Source organism: Mixophyes fleayi, chromosome 2 (assembly GCF_038048845.1).
Source record: "Mixophyes fleayi isolate aMixFle1 chromosome 2, aMixFle1.hap1, whole genome shotgun sequence".
Lineage (NCBI taxonomy): Eukaryota > Metazoa > Chordata > Amphibia > Anura > Limnodynastidae > Mixophyes > Mixophyes fleayi.
The window spans coordinates 85,207,580-85,227,692 of NC_134403.1; the positions used below are offsets into that span (position 1 = coordinate 85,207,580).

Sequence of the window (20,113 nt, forward strand, 5' to 3'; positions counted from 1 at the left end):
AATTGCATCATTTTGGCCCCGCAATCCCCCCCCCCCGCGTGAAATGTTGTTCTTGTCACCGGGGGCGGGGCCAAAATGGCGTGAATTGCGCCATTTTGACAGCAAGAGGCCGTTTGCGGGATATTTGCCTGCTCTCCCGGGAGTCCGGGAGATCCGGGTGTGTTGGCAAGTATGTAAATGTGTTTATAAAATATATGATTGGACTAAAAGTAATTTTTGACCATTTAGTTTTATGAGCTGACCAATTGCAAGTCTGATATAATATATTTGCAGGTATATAGGAAAGACATATAATATATATCATTATAGATATATATTAATACTTATATGTTAAATAGAAATTTAAATTATAAATATATATCTATAAAGATTCCGTTTTCAATAGGTAAGTTATAGGTAACAGGTTTAGAGGCTGAGACTGAGTATTTTGTTAGAAGTAAAAAGAAATACAGGTATACAACAGTAAATACTGAACTATCTGTGTATGTCTATTGCAGTGACAAACTACTGCTGCTTTTGTCATGTGGCTCCCTCTGCTGGTGGTGTTGGGCTTGATCCTGCTGTACAGAAGGTACAAACAGTCAAATACTGGAGAATCTGTCGGATATATATGTCTTCATCACCAGATGTGATTCTGGATTTGGAAACGAGCTGTTGAGGAATCTACATAAACATGGAACTAGAGTTTTGGCTGCTTGTCTGACTGAAAGAGGGGCTGAGGAACTGAGGAATGAGACACCCAGCAGAGTGAAGACAGTAATCCTGGATGTCACTGACTGTCAGAGTGTAAGCTCTGCTGCAGAGTGGGTCAAATATATAGTTTGTGATAAAGGTCAGATATATGAATACACAAACAGATGGTTTTACATTTTACAGAAATTAAATAAATGATTAATTGATAAGGTTGTGAGTGTGTTACAGAGATACAGAGTGTGTTGCATAAGAATTCAGAAATGTTCAAATGTTGGTTGATTATTGTCACATCTTTACCTGTTTAACTTCTGTTTAGGCACCCAAAACTTTGCTATCTTTTACGTATTGACTGTTACCTCATACTTGCCTACTTTCCCGGAATTTCCGGGAGGCTCACGATTTTCGCCGAGTCCTCCTGGACTCCCGGAAGAGTACCCAACCCTCTCAGATTCTAAAAAATTTAGAAATTCACGCCATTGAATATCGGGGGCGGGGCTTAATTGTGTTATTAAGCCCCCCCCCCGCTATTTATTGTCGTGAATTCAGGCATTTTATATTGGGTTTGTGGCTATAGTCATGTAAAGACTTCACCACGACCCCCCTACCCCTATCACATGACCGTCACAAAGTAGGCAAGTATGTGCTACCTGCTATGCATGATCATGCTAGAGCCATGTTACATGTGTTTCTAGCATGATGACAGCTTAATAAATAGCATGTTAAAGTAAAGGCTATAAGTCTGGAACAAATAGTGACTTTAAAAGCACAATACTGTAATTACAAATAACTAAAGTGTGATCATCTGTGAGCATTTCTATATTCTTATGGGAGATGGAATACATTAAAGCATTATTCTCCATAATTCATATCTGTGATGGTCTCTGCAGGGGTGTATAATCAGACAAATTAGATGCATAAAATGTGTTGAGCGAAGACATCCGCTTAATACCAAAGAATAGAAAATAAATATCATCTCAAACAATTAATGTCATATTCATGTTTGGTATGCATTTGTGTACATTTATGCTCTGTTTGTTGATTTATTTTATATGATTCTGTTATGTTCGAGAGGAAACTTATGGCCTGTATAAGAATTTCTTGCTATTCCTGAATAGATTGTGAATCACACCCATATGTGAATTTCCCCCCTATTAGTATGTACATTGCCTTTCTAAGTGTCCTCACAAGGGATGAGAGCTGGGGCTAAAGGAGGATGTTTAAATGGCCAATGTATGTTATCAGAAATGGTCATTTCTGGAGGCCAATTTGTGTTGGAGGATTGATTGTTTCTGCGTCCTCCCACAACAGATAGAAAATTGCATACGTTTTTTTCTGTTTTGGTATTTCTCCTTTTTTATTTGTAAGACAATGATTTGCATCATTTTATATTAATGTGTGTCATTTTGTTATCTTATTTTGCATATCTTGAGTATTGTGGCTATTTTGCAAGATTACATTCCATTTGATAATTTTCTGCCTTTGTGTTCTTAACAAATTTAATGTGTTAAACATCTTGGCTATAAAAATGTTACTGAAATACAGGAGATTGCTGAGTACAATACCCTCGTTGATTTAAAGTTTAATTGTAGTGGGATATCAATTTTAATGATATTTTGAGTTAAGGAACTGCCCAAAGACTCCCATGAAGTGCTAGATTTGAAATCAAATCTTGGTGGTGGCAGTTTTGGATTGACACAGAGGGGCCTATTCAATTGATCCGGTAATATTATTTTAACGCTGCGATTAAAGTAAAAAAAAAACGCTCTGCATTCACTCTGAAGCCGCGGCTGCTTTCACGTTCTAAATAGTGCAATTCAATTCCAAAACTATAAATGCCTCCCCCACGTGTGAATCATAGGTGAATGCGAATGTTATGGGAGGAAGGGGGAGGGCTTAATGCTGCCATATTAATGCTATAACAAAAATCTCCAGCAACATCAAACTGTCATCTCCGGGCTTTCTGGTGATTTCCTTGTGACTCCATCGGATATATGATTATTTAGCAATTTTTGGCAGTGAAAATTTCAATTGCATTACATTACACTAACCATTTTTTATTATATTGTAATTACACTACAGTAATTTCCAGTTATATTCATACCAAAGTACCGTATATACTCGTGTATAAGCCGAGTTTTTCAGCATATTTTTGTATGCAGAAAAAGCCCTCTCGGCTTATACACGGGTGAACTAACCTGGTGTCCGGTCCCTCAGCTGTTAACTTCCGCATTCAACTGGAACTCAAGAGCCGAACTTCCTGTGTGTGGAACGAGCATGCGTTCCACTGCGGGGGTAAGTTAAAGGCTGATATATTTTTATTTTATTTTTTTTTCTCTCTCTCTCTCTCTCTCCTTCTTTCAAAGAATTACTTAATAAAAAAAAAACATCACTCAAAATACTACCAATTTCATAGATTAAAAACAATTATAATTATGGTAAATCAGTCTCCTAGAATGGAACTTGAGGGGATCTAGTTAATTATATATAAAATAGAGAGCTAAAAGGAGCTAGCTTCATTTTTTGGGTTAATTCACAAACTCAATGATCTGCAGATGCATCAATTTACATTACAAAAGAGCACCCCAGGGTATTGCTTAAATTATCTTTCATTTATTTATGTAAGGTTGTACCCGATGATTTTATAATCATTTATGAATGTTCCTAGTTGGAGTTGCCAGGTGATTTCCAAATGATCTTGTCTTTTGTTTTGTGTTTCCATGTGCATAGAATCTCTATAGAAATGTTTGAGTTATGAAATCATTTGTTAAGACTGTGATTATCCTGATTGTTTAAAACTCTGACTGCAATTACAGTAATTAAACAGAAGTGAGCTTTTAAAAAAAACCAAAAACATACCAGTAGCTGCTGCATTTCCCACCCTAGGCTTATACTCGAGTCAATAAGTTTTCCCAGTTTTTTGTGGTAAAATTAGGTGCCTCGGCTTATATTCGGGTCGACTTATACTCGAGTATATACGGTACCTCAAAACACATTACTACAAACATATATTCATAATAGGGTGGATTTGTAATCTTTTGAAAAAATATTTGCATGCTTTAAAATGATTCTTTTCAGTTCTTTGTAATTTTATTAAAAAAACACAATACATTTTCAGATTTTTAATACATACTTATTTCATTACTTTTTGGGGGTTTACAATTTATTGCCCGGCCAAGAGAGGTGGGAGATAAAACTGTCTATTTGACAGTTTACAATGCTGGGTTAAAATACAATTGAATAGCCCCCTTTAGCTTTAGCCTATACCTTAACATGGGGCTCAAGCCCGCAGCGATATGCTACTTTCAGAAAAAAAAACGGAATGTTAGATTTGCAATTGAATTGCGAGGAACATCATCATGCTCCAAAATGATACAAAATAGTGTTAACAATCGTTTAACGCTGTGCTATACTGTCAATTGAATGGGCCCCAGAGTGTAAAGTATAATTTTAGATTGACCTGGTGGTCTGGTAGTGATTAGCCCCTTGTTCCTTCTCTAAAACTAGTAGTTCTGTATTTGCGCAATTCCAATAATATTGAACCTTATGCAGATTGCCAAATCGCCCTCCTAAAAGGGCATAACATGCACATTACTTCCTATAAAAAAACGAATTGGGCATATATAGTCAGTATATTTATAAAACAAATTAAACTTTTTCTTTCACATAGTTGTGCTTCCACAAATCTATTAAGGAAACTTGTATGCTGTACATCACTATGAACCATCTGTCCACTTACAAATGTGTTCAGCCATTCAATAGAATTTCTGTACATGCAGCTTTGTCATGCTTACTCAGCTGAACATTAGCTACACCCAAATCAAAGTGAAAAGTTTTGTGCTAGAATATATACACTAAGACATATAACATTTCTTAATGTAATGCTGTATTAATCATTAGCCATTAGCTTTCAGAATAAACAGCTGATGGTGTAGTGGTTAGCACTTCTGCCTTACAGCACTGGGGTCATGAGTTCAATTCCCGACCATGGTCTTATCTGTGAGGAATGTGTATGTTCTCCCCGAGTTTGCGTGGGTTTCCTCCGGGTGCTCCGGTTTCCTCCCACACTCCAAAAACATACTGGTAGGTTAATTGACTGCTATCAAAATTGACCCTAGTCTGTCTGTGTGTATGTTAGGGAATTTAGACTGTAAGCTCCAATGGGGCAGGGACTGATGTGAATGAGTTCTCTGTACAGCACTGCGGAATCAGTGGCGCTATATAAATAATTGATGATGATGATGAATGTACTGACCATAATTACTGTCCATAATTAAAGGAAAATCTTCGCTAATGATGGTGAATATTTTTGGTGTCACATGGGTGTATCTAAACATTCCAAATTAAAATCATTAATTTATATGAGTAATTCTGAGAGATGTAACACTAGTGTTATAAATAATGGAGACGGTTTTAATATCCAGCATTTTGGTCAAGTTTAATTAAAACATTCGCTCAAAACACTCACCAACTGAAGTCCATTATATTGGAGCACAACATTTCACACAGAATATATCTGAGAGCCAGGGCCGGACTGGGACTAAAAATCAGCCCTGGCATTTATAGTCCACAGGCCCACCTCAGTTCCAGCAGGAAAGAAACCAAGGTGGGCCTTCGCGGCGGCACCGAAAAGGCGTGACCACATTGTGTTGTGGGTGTGGCCAACATGGGACAATGATACATTCATTAAAATAAAACATTACATTTATCACGCCACCCCCGAGGCACATTAGGACAACCCCAGCCCACTGTACTTATCTATGCTTCTGGTGCTGCTGACATCCATCAGGGTGGGAACTTCCTGTAGAGTGAGCAGGGAAGCTCTTAGTCTCACAAGATTACCAAATTATGTGATACTTAGAGCTCCTCGGCTTGCTCTGCAGGCTGTGTCCTATCCAGAGACTTGGAGCGGCTATCCGCTCCCTCCTGCTAACCAGAGCTAGATTAACGCTTGGGGGGGGCCTGGGGTATTTAAGACAGGGAGCCCCTATTATGTAACATGGCTATCATTTTAGACAAATGTTAGACAAATACACAGGCAATACTGTGTGCAATACTGTTAGTTGCACACAGCTGTGCCTTCACAAGCAGTACAGTGTGATGCGGGCAGGGCCTGATTAAGGGTTCTGGCCGCCCTAGGCTAATACGGCCGCAGCGCCCCCCCCCCCTCCCCCCCCCTCCTCCGAATATATAGGTGTATAGGAACACTCCTGAATATGAATGTTCAGGTGTATTCTCCAGCATTCAAATTTAGACAGATTGTGCCATTGTCTCTTACCTGTTCTTGCTCTTCTCTCTTGCAACTTTGTTATCCTCTCGCTGGCTTCTGGAAAGTTGGCGTCCTGTTTTGAAAATGCAAAAATGTATTATAATGCAAACCCTGAATGATTAGGCCCTTTAGTTAAAACAAAACACTCCATTATGGCCAGCTAAAAGTACCCCATTGGACAGGCATATATAAGCAATATCTGAATATTTGTTGTCAATCAAATACAAACCTCTACCAGCCCCATCTCACTAATATTTAGTATTCTAGTGATTGCTGAGACCACCCATGTGACCACCACACAATCATGAGATTCTGCCCCCCAAAGCTGCTGTATTTTTTAAATACCCCCTGCAGCCATTTTCCTTAACCACAACCCCCCCCCCCACAGCCATTTTCCTTAACCTCTGCTGCAGCCATTTTCTTTACCTCCCATCCTGCATCCATCCCCCTTGCAGCTATTTTCCTTACCTTCACTCTGCTAGCTAGCTATCCCCCCCCGTCACATCAAAACTCCCACAGTCACATATATCAGCCCCCCTCCTCTGCCCTCCTTCATACATATCAACCTCTCTCCCTCCCTATAGATTTTCATGGCAGCCCCCCCCTCCCACCCTATAGATTTGTATGACAGTCCCCCTCTCCCTCCCTATACATATGCATGACATTCCCCCCTCTCCCTCCCTATAGATATGCAGGGTAGTCCCGCCCCCTCCCTATAGATAAGCAGGGTAGTTCCCCCCCTCCCTATAGATATGCAGGGTAGTTCCCCCCCTTCCTATAGATATGCAGGGCAGTTACCCCTCCCTATAGATATGCAGGGCAGTTCCCCCCCTCCCTATAGATATGCAGGGCAGTATCCCCCCTTCCTATAGATATGCAGGGCAGTTCCCCCCCCCCTCCCTATAGATATGCAGGGCAGTTCCCCCCCTCCCTATAGATATGCAGGGCAGTTCCCCCCCTCCCTATAGATATGCAGGGCAGTTCCCCCCCTCCCTATAGATATGCAGGGCAGTTCCCCCCTCCCTATAGATATGCAGGGCAGTTCCCCCCCCTCCCTATAGATATGCAGGGCAGTCCCCCCCCCCTCCCTATAGATATGCAGGGCAGTTCCCCCCTTCAATTACCTGTAGTTGTGCCAGCATCGCTCCTCTCCTCAGATCAGCAGATAGGAAGTGAAGACGTCCTGCTTCCTGTCTGCTGCACAGCAACAGGCAGCCTGGCGATTGGCTGTGTGTTGCTAACCACTGACCACCATTGCTTTTGATTGTCGAGCCCTCCACCCCCCCCGCGGCGACCCCCCCCCCTCCCCCACCCCGAAAAAAAAAATGAATGATAAAAAAAAAAAAAAAATTTTTTTTTTTTTTAAAAAAAATACCCACAGGCCAGCGCCCCCCGGGACCCAGCGCCCCAGGCTGCAGCCTGGTCAGCCTAGTGGTTGATCAGGCCCTGGATGCGGGACATACCTCCCAACTGTCCTTGTAGTCGGCCCAAAACTCACTAAACGAGACAGTCACCAAAATTCGGGACTTCCCCACCAGATTCAGGACAGTTGGCAGACTGTCCTGCTCTCTCCTACCTGCCTTGTTAGTTTCACCACCTCTGGCTCCTGGTGACTTTAGTTCAGTTGCTGCTTGTCTGGATACTGGAATGCTGGAGGCCCTATTTGGAAAAAAAATGGGTACATGCAATTTAGAAAACTCCAACCAGCCCTGGTGTTTAATCAATACAACCCATGTTTTATAATTAGGCCTCCCTCCAGCCCCAACATTAAAATACTAGTATTCACATTTCATATAAATAGCTGCTGCTGCTGCTGATAAATAAACCTATTTCCCTCCCTCCAAACAACCCCAGCAATAAATGAAATAGCATTTACGTTTAATAAATATACCTAATTCCCGCAACCATCACTGCCATTAAATAATTCATATTCACATTTTTTTTTCAGAAACAGCCCCACTTTCAATTAATAGCCCCCAAACCACCCCATCATTAAATTAAAGGTCTAATTACCCTATCTTAAATTGCTAGGCCCTAATATAAAATTAACCCACATCACCCCACAAATAAAATAGCACTAATTAAATAATTAGCCCCCACCTAAACTTCACCATTAAATTAATAGCCTACCTCCCACATTATATTAACATTCTCCTCATTCCCTCATGCCTGAGTACATGTCCCCAATTGATATTATGCCACACAGTAGTGCCCCAAAGTCATATTATGCCACACAGTAGTGCCCTAAAATCATATTTTGCCACACAGTAGTGCCCCAAAATCATATTTTGCCACACAGTAGTGCCCCAAAATCATATTTTGCCACACAGTAGTGCCCCAAAATCATATTTTACCACACAGTAGTGCCCCAAAATCATATTTTACCACACAGTAGTGCCCCAAAATCATATTTTACCACACAGTCGTGCCCCAAAATCATATTATGCCACAATAGTGCCCCTAGTTGATATTATGCAACAATAGTGCCCCCAGTTGAAATTATGGCACACTTCTCTCTCCACCCCCCCCCCTCACCCCCTGCCTGTTATTGTCTGGCACCTTTCCTCTCTCCTCCCCTGTTATTGTGTGGCACCTTTTATGTTCTCCCCGCTACTGTATTCTTCTTGCAATTGCTTTAACAAAAATCGCTAGAGAAGAGAGGAGGATAGAGGTTTATTATTATTTTTTAATATTTGGCACTCCCCAGTGCTTTTGTGGTGTCCCCCATAATTGTGCATAAATATTTCTGGCTGTCAAAAGTCATATCTGTCAGCAGTATCTACCAAATAATTTTTAGCACTCCTCAGTACTTTTGGGGTGTCCCCCATAATTGTGCATAAATATTTCTGGTTGTCAAAAGTCATATCTGTCAGCAGTGTCTACCAAATAATTTTTAGCACTCCTCAGTGCGTTTGGGGTGTCCCCCATAATTGTGCATAAATATTTCTGGCTGTCAAAAGTCATATTTTTCAGCAGTATCTTACCAAATAATTTTTACCACTACAAGTGCTTTGCCATCAGAATGGATTCAAAGCAGTCCACATATGATCAGAATGAGCAACCAGGTTCTGTCACCAGTCCTGATGTTAGTGTTCCCAATACGTCATCTGGGCAAGGCGATGTCAAACTACAGAGTGTTTCAAAATCAGTCCAAAAAACAAAATCAAATATTTTTTTTACTGTGTTGAAGCGAAAAAGAAGTGTTACTGAGCAAAAGTTAAGTGCCAATAAAAAAAAAATTGCCAACATGCCATTCTACACACGCAGTGGCAAAGAGAGAATGAGGCCTTCACCTTTGGCTATTAGTGGCAGATCCAAAAATGTTCCCGAGCCTACAAGTGGTGCACAACTACTGTTACGCATCAAAGCCGAGCTGCAAGAAAACAGTAAGGCATTAGAGGATAATGTTTGCTCTGAATCAGAAATGACACCGATCTCTGTGGAGAGTCCATCCAACAGTGGTATGTCTAATCGTGAGCATTCTGTTAGTATACCCATAAAGAAGGGCCCTTTCAGCAGTTCTGCTGATGTGTACCTGAACAGCCCGAGTGTAGCCGGTGATACACAAATTGAGGATGCCACTTTGGAAATAGAAGAGGATGAGGGGGAGATTTATGGAGGTGACGAGGGCGCTAATGAGGATGTTGATGATTATGATGCAGACAGATACCAAATTGCCTTTCTCAATTTCTATTTATATTCTAGATTATATAACGGCTGAATAGTTTTCTATTTTATTCCTAGTGGAGAGGGGATCTGATGCAGACATATACCAAACTGCCTTTGTCCATTTCTTTGTATATTCAAATTTCTAGTTCTACAGTCTATGCAGGCTGCTTTTTTTTCTATTTTACTACACGTGGATGGGGATGGGGGGGGTCTGATGCAGACAGATACCAAACTGCCTTTGTCCATTTTTTTGTATATTCGAATCTCTAGTTCTACAGTCTATGCAGGCTGCTTTTTTTATATTCAACTAAAAGTGGAGGGCAGGGGGGGGGCTTAGATAGCCACCAAAGTACCGTGGTCCATTTAATTTTACTTTCTAGCTCCACAGTCTGTGCAGGCTGCTTTTTTTATATTCAACTACAAGTGGAGGGCAGGGGGGGGGCATAGATAGCCACCAAAGTACTGTGGTCCATTTAATTTTACTTTCTAGCTCCACAGTCTGTGCAGGCTGCTTTTTTTATATTCAACTACAAGTGGAGGGCGGGGGGGAGGCATAGATAGCCACCAAAGTACTGTGGTACAGTTAATTTTACTTTCTAGCTCCACAGTCTGTGCAGGCTGCTTTTTTAATATTCAACTACAAGTGTAGGGTGTAATATACACCCAAAGATGATGGCTACATTGCCAATAATCAAAGATGGAGGAGGTAGACAACCAGGTTTGACTGTATAATTTGCAGACAAGTGTTTGCATTAAGGACGGCCTACCAGGGATTAAACTGTTTTTTAATATTTTATTAGCTTTAGAATTACCTCACTTATCTAAGAAACTGGTGGAGCACTAAATTAGGTTATTTTAGACCAAATTTTTTTTATTTTTTTTAAAAAATAGCAAAACAAAACCAAACAAAACCAAAACCAAAACACGCAAGGGCGGTTTTGCAAAACCAAAACCAAAACACGAAGGTAATCCAGATCCAAAATCGAATACAAAACCAAAACACGGGGGTCAGTGACCATCTCTAGTTCTAAGTGAAGCTGGAACTACTAGAGTGAAGAGTACAGGTAGCCTGCTTTTCGGCATGTATGCTAGGGTTCCTGTGTTTTGGCATCAGAGACACTTATCCTTTTTAAAAGGTGGCAAGGGAACTGTTATTTGTAAGCTATTTCTGTGAGCATCTGACAAAACACTTTTGCTTTGACTGGATAACAATTTGCATTACCATGTGCACTATCCTTCTTGTGCTGCACAGGAAAATTGGACACTCAAAAGTATAATTTTTTATTCTCTCTTTTCAGCCTTGTGAGGTGCTTGGTGTCGGTGATTCATATAAAATGTGACTCCTACCAATAGCTCTGCACTTTTTTCAGGGCCCAAATTAAGCCCACACTGACTATAATTTTATTAATATTGTATAATAATAATCTACCTCGAGGCAGCAGCTTTGTGCTCATGTAAACAATTGAATGCTTCTTGCAAATCAACATAAATATAGGCACGCGCTAGTGTAAAAAATATAAACACGTGTAGTTAAACATCAAACATCTCATGATACATATATAGTCTCTATAGTCTATTAGAGAAACATCTTATTCAATTGCTTCAAATCACTGAATAGGACAATCCAATCGCCAAAAAAATAGATCGACATATACAGATGATAACAACAATAGATGACAGAGAGTCACTATTTCTTTCTGTTGGATTCACGTGATGTTATATACTGGGCCGTCGAGAGGGGGGACGGGCCCTCACTGTCGACCTTTTGTTTTCTTCTTTTGTTTGTTTAAACCTAAATGTTTTATATTTTTTCTCATTTTTTAAATTATTTTTTCCCGGGTGTGTGTGTGGGATGGGGTGGCTCCGCCCCCTTTTTTGGTGGGGGGAGCAGGCTATTTAAATAAAACAAAAAACAAAACACATACACACGTGATAGCGTCGCCGGCGTCCCTCTTCCTTCCTCTCTGCTCTGTTCACACTAAATGTCGGGCGTGACGTCGTCACGTCATGTCCGACATTCAGTGAGGAGCAGCGCAGAGAGGACCCAGACAGAAGAGAAGAGATGAAATGAAAGAAGCCAATACAAAGGTAAGTAAAGGAATGGAGGCAAAGGGAGGAAAACAGAAAGGCACCGAGTGATGAAGGAGAGGGGGGGGGCAGCATGTCACAGTGATGAAGGAGGGGGGGGAGCAGTATGGCACAGTGATTGAGGAAAGGGGGGAAGCAGCATGGCACAGTGATGAAGGAAAGGGAGGGAAGCAGCATGGCACAGTGTGATGAAGAAGAGGGGGAGCAGCATGGCACAGAGTAATGAAGGGGAGAGGGGGGCAGCATGGCACAGTGTGATGAAGGGGAGGGGGGGGCAGCATGGCACAGAGTGATGAAGGGGAGGGGGGAAAACATGGAACAGAATGATGAAGGGGGGCCAGGTGAAGGGGGGGGAGCAGCAGGGAGGGCTCAATGTGATCATAAGAGGGCATAGTGTGGTGGTGATGAAGGGTCGCAGTGTGATGTTGAAGGGGCACAGTGTTATCAGAAGGAGGCAGAGCGTGGTGATGATGAATGGGCACAATAATGTGTGTGTGATGGCACAGGGGGCTTGTGGTAGTGTGTGTGATGGCACAGGGAGCTTGTGGTAGTGTGTGTGATGGCACAGGGAGCTTGTGGTAGTGTGTGTGTGTGACACAGGGGGCTTGTGGTAGTGTGTGTGTGTGACACAGGGGGCTTATGGTAGTGTGTGTGTGTGACACAGGGGGCTTATGGTAGTGTGTGTGTATGGCACAGGGGGCTTGTGGTAGTGTGTGTGTGTGTGTGTGAAAGTGTGAGGGGCTTACCTGGTTCCGCCGGGACAGTGAGCCAATCAGGGCTCACCTCCCGGCCATTAGAAACCCCACAGTGGCGGCAGGCCAATCAGGACCCGCCACGTCATCGCTTAGTGTCGCGTCGATGCTACGTGATGACGTCAGCGCGTCGCTGACTATTTAAGTCGCGCGTGCCGCAATCTTTAGTCCGTCGCCAGAGAGACAAGAGGAAGGACGTGTTGCGGAGAGCTGCGAGATCAAGACAGGAAGAACAGAAAGCAGCGGAGACCAGTAGTGGCGGCAGAGAGCCCTTGTCAGGGCTAAGAGCGCTTCTGCTGCCTGAAGACCGGCATGATCAAGACCAGAAGCCGGCGGCAGAGCGTGGAAGCAGCGGCAGAAGGGGAAGGAGTCCAGGAGAAGCTCCCCGAAGACAGCAGCAGGTAAGGCCCTTGCCGGGCAACATCTCTCCCGGGCCCACGCCTGCAGCACCCTGCTAAAGTCGGGCACTAGGACTGTGGCCACGGTCGAGCACAAGGCCCGTGGGGGCATTGTATTAGGGGCACAAGGCCCAGAAGTTGGGCGATAGGCCCCTATTAGGTGTTGGGCAAGTGGCCCATAAAGTGTTTAAAGGGCATAAGGCCCCGTTTGATAGATAGGGGGGGCTCAGAGGCCCCAGGTGTACCCTTAGTTAGGTAGTGGCCTAGAGGCCATAGGAGAGGCCACAGGGCCCAGTTAGGGGGCTGAAAGCCCATAGACTGATGGGCACAAGGCCCTTAGTTAGATAGAGAGGCCTCAAGGCCTGAGTAGGCAGGGGCTAGTGCCCCTAGGTAGCAGGGCACAAGGCCCTAGTTAGTGGGCTCAGAGCCCTGAGTTAGAGAGGGGGCTAAGGCCCGAAAACAGAGCACAAGGCTCTGTGTACAGCTGGGCAGAGGCCCATGGTGTGTAGGGCATAAGGCCCTGGTGGTGTGATAGAGGCGTGAGAACCTTGTGAGTGTAGGTGCGGTCCTGTGTGAGGTGAGCACACGGAGTTAGGAGGTACAGTAGAGCGGAGGCACCTCTGGGTGCTGTAGCAATCGGCTGGTTGGATAGCAGCTGTGTGCTCTGGTGAGTAGCGTACAAAGTACTGTATTACTGTATTCTGTCTGTGCTGCGAGTATTGGCTGCATTACTGTATTTTGGGGTGTGCTACACAATTGTGTCCAGGGGCAAGACGTCAGGCCCCCATTAAAGGTAGGCTCTTGTTTCCTGTGTTTTCCTGTGCTAACCCGTGCTGTGGGGACAAGTGTAGTTACCAGCTTACACATAGTCAGGGAAGAACACGCATAGTTTTCCCGTCCCTTAGATCCCTGGGGTCACGCTGGTTCCCAGAGGGGGTGACTGAGTGAGTCGGTGGCAGTGCAGCACACCTTGAGGCAGTTCCAGGGGCGGCCCGTGGTTCTGGTTGAGGGTCCCCAAGGCCGGTTCCGTGCAGGTCATCCTGTGGTTCCGGGTGTAAGGATACGTTTCGATACCAGAGTACAGGCAGTCGGGCGGTTCAGTTTCGATCGGCTGTTCCGTGCGGCAGTCGCCCCGCGGGTTAGTTTGCTGTTCCAGCGAGCCTCAGTCGGGCCTGGTGCAGCCGGTCCTTAGGGTCCGTGGGTGACCCCATAGTAAGGAGACAGTCTCCTTGGTTAGACCTGGGTGAGGGGGCTAGGAACCGCCCTCCGGTATAGTCCGTGAACACCGGCTGGTGTTCCCCGTAGTGCTTAGTGAGTAGTTCTGTTAGTGCACCACACCTAGTTAGTCATAGTTGTTTGACTTGGTTGCTTTGCCGACCATTAGAGCGTTGTTAGGGTTGAGTCGCTGTTGTAGTCAGTTTAGCATTTGTGGGTGCACACCTTTAGTCTCACCGTTAACGCAGAGGGAGGCTGTGTGTTCCTTGTCATCCGCAGGTGTCGTGGAGGTGCAGGAGAGCAGGACCGGAAGCGGGAGTGTCCCAGTGAGTATCACGCTCGATTCCCCTTTCGGTTAGGCCCTCACCGGGAGGTGTGCGAGGTACTTGAGGCAGGACTGTTCCTGGTCTCAAGTGCCTGTAGTCCCCTGTGCCTTGGCAAGAGCAAAGTGAGGAGGCGATAAATGAGCTTGGACTGAGAGTGTCCTTATTCATTGCCATGTTCTCGGACAGCCCTTACCTGGTAGGTTCGGTTTAACTCTGTTTCTCCTCTTAGGTGTTGTTCGTGAGCGTACAGAGAACTTCCCGATCTGGGACCGAGGTAGGTTCCAGTCATCCACGCGAGACGTGGTAAGTCTTTAGGTACTAGGAGTTAGTCGCCATGTGAGGCACATCTCCTCGAGGATCCTTACAAAAGCACAGGGGGCTTGTAGCAATGTAGTGTGTGTGAAGTAGGTGGTGTCTAATTAATAGGTGCTATTTTGTTTGTGGGGTGATGGTGGGGCAATTTAATAGTGGGTACTATTCATTTTAGATGGGGTGGTTTGGGGGCTATTGAATGTGGGGGTGAGTTTGGGGAGAATGAAGTCTCTTTATTTAATGTGACTATGAATTTTTTAATGACAGTGATTGTTGTGGGAAATAGGTATATTTAAAATGTAAATGCTAATCATTTATTGCTGGGGCTATTTGCATGGAGGGAAATAGGTTTCTTTATTAAATGGGAATACTATTATTGTAATGTTGGGGCTGGAGGAAGGCCTAATTATTACTCGTGGGTGCTATTGATTTAACGCCGGGGCTGGTTGGAATTTTTTAAATGTACCCTTTTTTTTCCAAATAGGGCCCCCAACATTCCAGGATCCAGGGAAGCTGCAACTAAAGAAACCAGCAGCTACAGGAGGTGAAAGTGACAAGGAGAGAGCAGAACAGTCTGTGAAATGTTGTGATTCTAGTGGGACAATCTTTAGTGACTGTTCTGCCCAATGTAAGGGGCAGGCCAAGACTGTGAACTCTTTATGTAGACGCTGCATTCTTTATATACTACACTATGGTGCTAGATGTCCTGAAAGTCAAGAGTGCTGGGACATATGTCACGCTTGCCATGCGCCGGTGGTGTACACATCAATGCAGGTTTTTTTCTGTAGGAGGGTGGCCTAGCGCTTTTCATCTGCTAGCCACGCCCCAATGATGCATAGCCACACTCCCAATCACATGAACACTCCCACTTTCTCCATGCTCAACTACAAGGGGGTCCCATGATGTTGTTGTACCGGGGCCCTGAATTCCTCTTGGCAGCCCTGGTGCATTTCACTGGTTAGCAAGGATCCATATGAATAAAAAACAAGCACCCACAGTGCATTATCTTTTTTTAAATAGAAGAATGATTTATTTCCAAACATCCAGCTTCTCACGATAAAAGCGGGTATACAAAAAACATTAAAAAATGCATAAAATCTTCTGCAACAAATCTCAGCACATCACGTCCACGTTGGACTCTTACCCTAAGGCAGATGGTAAACAGCATGTAAAACAGTACAAGTGGAGAGCCGGCTTCCTCCACTGATGCCCACCTAGAGTTAGAAGATGTGCAACATATGGTAGATACACGTAATACATCAAGATGCCAGGTCAGGTGCCCCTTTTCCTTCCCCCTCTTACCACACTAACATTTCCTCCTTTCCTCTCCCTCTTTCCTTCCCTTCCCCCTGTTCCCTGCTTTCTCTCTTTTCTTTCCCTTTCTATGTTTTTGCTTTAATTGACAAAGTTCACATTGTTCTTTTCATTTGCATGGTACTTGTTGTTTGATCAATGTAACTTAACCTTTACACTGTTTTGAAAATTGAAAAATCTCCGTAATAAAATATGCTTAAAAAAAGAACCAAATAAGGGAAAATACTTTGTCAGGAAGACTGCATCTGATGGCCCGTACTAGTGCCCATCACCACTCTACAATAACAAACAATGAGCAATTTCTTCATAACAAAACAGCACCCTCTATAGTCTGTTATTATAATATTAAAGGTAACCCAGTATATGCATTGTGCTATAATTTATCTACAATTTATCTGTTTTAACAGGAAAATCAGAGATCTTTGAACTATCATTATTTTTGGATATTTTTATCTTTTTTTCTAACCCGATTTTTGTTTCCTTGTGAAGCACTGACCAGTTCATTTCCTATTTGTTTTGACTGTCTCCTGGCCTTTCCCTCATTACAAAGGTTACTAGAAATCAATGAACATTAAACTATGTTCCATTCTCTCATGCACAGGTCAGGCTGCTACTGATTCTTATCTTTACATTCTACACAGGGGAAGGGAGTGGGGGATCTGATAATGGTCATAAAGTCCATTTCACCCAAACACAGCCAATGACATTTGTACTTTGTGTGTGTGTTAGATTTCCTGCGTGCTGCATGTATTTTAACTTCACATCTACTCCTTCCTGAGGCTGTCTATTAAGAGGTACAGTAAGAACTACCTTGTACTCAGCAACTACCTTGTTAACTGTAATCTCAGTACCACAGGTAGACTGTTTGGTTTAATACTAAACTAAAAATAGTTACATTCTTATAAAACTCAGTTTCTGTTTTGTGAGGTTGTAGAACATTTTCAGTGACTGTACAATATATAGAGGGAGAGGAAGAGACGTATACGAGGGGTGATCAGCAGTGTAGGATTTAGCAGTTACAACACATCTGATTTTTCTGAGCTGTTTCACCTGGTGAAGAGGTAGTGGACAAAATATTTTTTTTCTCTAGCTCTCAACTGCACTATTAATAATTTTCTTTTATATTTAGGTTTCTTAGTGATAATTTTACCAGTTTGTTCTTCTAGTCCTTAGTGACAGTAATCAGGCTGGCTATATCTTAGTATAAACACCTTGTTTGCCTGGTGGATAGTGGTGGTGTATTACACCTACCTCCGTTGTGCCCTCAAGTCAACCACTGAACTGAATCTCTCTTACCTCAGGCTCCTGTGCTTCAGCAGCAAACAGGTGTCCCTGCATATGCAGGTTATTAAATGGCAAGTTTGTAAAGTACAGATACAGCAGGTATGGAGGTGCACTACCACCAGGTTTGAATTTAATGGACACCAGGCCATCTCCTTTGATGAAAATAAACATAGCAGATCATAATTTACAGCTTGCAACATTACTCTCCAGCACGTAGTTACATACTCTTCATAGTGAGATAGTCACTCTTTCTCACTTCTCTGACTCTACACACGTCTTAAGATGTGTACACACTACAGAAAATTTCTCCCAATGCAATATCTTTAACGATTTTACCAACAACTGAAAGTCCAGATCAGCAGCTGATTCATGTGTACACACTTACATGATCTTACACGATTTACCTCCAGATTTGGGCTCTTCATATGTCATAACCATCTGCTGAAAAGAGATCTGCCTATATGGTTGGTCGCGAGTACGTACACACACTACAGAATTTGTCTGACATTGTTCCATCATTTCTAGAGATTTTTAGTCCGGTTATAAAATCAAATGAAACGATACGATGTGCTATGTTATGATAAAACATGATTGTGGGAGCTTACACACTAATGCAATAGCGGACCTAACAATTGTTTATTGTGTGATAGGACAATGGGAGTTTGATACATGAGGTTAAGTGCTACATACTAAATACTGGTTCAACCAGAATGCAAATGTAAAAGCGCTTAGTGGGAACCAGTCACACAGCAATATTGGTCAGGAGGTCAGAGGGTTGTTGTCTTGTGTGAACTGTATAAAGGGTGGTAATAAGTTAAAGCAGTGAGGTTAAGAGGGTGTTTGAGGAATATTATAAGCTTGTCTGAAGAGGTGGATTTTCAGATAATGCTTGAAGACAAGAAAAAAGTCTTATTGGGCAAAGGAGCGAATTCCACAAAGTGGGTGTAGCCAGAAAAAAGTCCTGGAACTGGAGCATGTAATCAGTATAGATGAGAAACACAGATCTTGTGCTGAAAGATAAATGTCTAGTTGTGAGAAATTTTGCCGTTTTTAAATGTTCCCAGTCATCATCAGCTATTTATATAGCGCCACTAATTCTGCAGCGCTGTACAGAGAACTCACTCACATCAGTCCCTGCCCCATTGGAGCTTACAGTCTAAATTCCCTAACATACTCACAGACCGAGAAAAACTAATGTCAATTTAATAGTAGCTAATTAATCTACTAGTACATTTTTGGAATGTGGGAGGAAACTGAAGCATTCTGGAGGAAACCCATGTAAACACTGAGAGGACAAACAAACTCCACACAGATAAAGTCATGGTGAGAAAATGAACTCACAACCCCAGTTACCGTTAAATATGCTGCTGAGACCAGTAAAGTAGGAGAATTATGCCATCAGCCTGGGATTGTGCAGTCACTCTATCACACTGCTGCATTTAGAGTTTAGCCTCGCCCCCATCAATGAGCACATCAGCACTGGCCCTCACACATGTAAACTTCCTGATATTTCTCCCAGCTCCTTGCTGCTGCACCCTTCCACCTCGATACCAAATCTTTTACCGGAGGCTGCAGGGTATGAAACCAGCTTCACACAGAGCGTGAGAAGAAGTGAAGGTATAGCACATACTTGCCAACTCTCCCGGAATGTCCGGGAGACTCCCGCATTTTGCGAGAGTCTCCCGGACTCCCGGGCGAGTGTGGCAATCTCCCGAATTCTGCCCACTTCACTAGGAAGTGCCCACTTCCTAGTGAAGTGGGCAGAATTAGATCCCAAACGCCGCGATTCCCGATGAATCGCGGCGTTTAGCCCCGCCCCCTGCTGTCAAATGACGCAATTTGCGTCATGACGTCACAGGGGGCGGGCCGAAATGACGCGATTTTGGCCGCCCCGCCCCCTCACGCCCCCCTCCACTGGCTGGCTCCCGGAAGAGAGCTGAAGAAAGTAGGTAAGTATGGTATAGCATAATGGTACATATTAGATATCACACCACTTCCATCACTACCCCATAAATGAAGAAAGTTTCAGGCAAACCATCTAGGCTGAAATACACTCAGGTGAGCATATGGTACAATTAAAACATTCTATAGCATATATATATATATATATATATATATATATATATATACTCTTATCAGTTATAATTCACATTTACATTGTGTTTAGTTGTAATAGCTTAGATATATAATTTTTAAATAATAACAATGATTTTCTTTTGTCCACTAAATGCAACTGAAAGCTGAGCTGGCAAACTGGTAAATTAACCATACTTACCAACTTTCTGTTGGTGAAATCCGGGAGCCTGCAGAGGAGGTGGGCGTAACGGGGGGGCGGGGCTCCAAGTGGCGTCATTTTGGACCTGCCCCCATGACGTGATGACGCAAAATGCGTCATTTGACAGCGGGGGGCGGGGCCAAACGCCGCGATTCACCGGGAATCGCGGCGTTTGGGACTTAATTCTAGTGAAGTGGGCAGAATTATCCAGATGCGGGGGATTGCCACACTCGCCCGGGAGCCCGGGAGACTCTCGCAAAATGCGGGAGTCTCCCGGATATTTCGGGAGAGTTGGCAAGTCTGAAATTAACTCTTACCGCTTCAGACAGCTCAGCAATATTTTATTGATAGATTGTTGTGACAAGTGATTATTTTTTTAATCGCTGCGATAAGCAGCAATAGAATATCAGCCTTATCATGGCACATTAATAAAGAGGCACTTATGTCTGTAACAGTTTTATTTTTCTGTGAAGTCTTTTCCATCATATTTTTGTAAATCCTCTTTCCAGACACCAATATTA

At 43.3% G+C, this 20,113-nt stretch overlaps 1 protein-coding gene across 3 annotated transcripts in view; it reads left to right on the forward strand.

The window, feature by feature from the left end:
• The first annotated feature begins 620 nt into the window (after nt 1-620).
• The window catches only part of LOC142141215 (retinol dehydrogenase 16-like), a 38,313-nt gene continuing 18,820 nt past the window's right edge, over nt 621-20,113 (forward strand). Inside the window, exon 1 of one of the 3 annotated variants that reach the window (XM_075199442.1) lies at nt 621-832. The gene's annotated coding sequence lies outside the window, so the exon portion shown is untranslated. Of the gene's footprint in view, nt 833-16,739; nt 16,828-19,280; nt 19,376-20,113 lie in introns of those variants that run through there. The other 2 variants (XM_075199440.1, XM_075199439.1) reach the window with 2 other exon arrangements.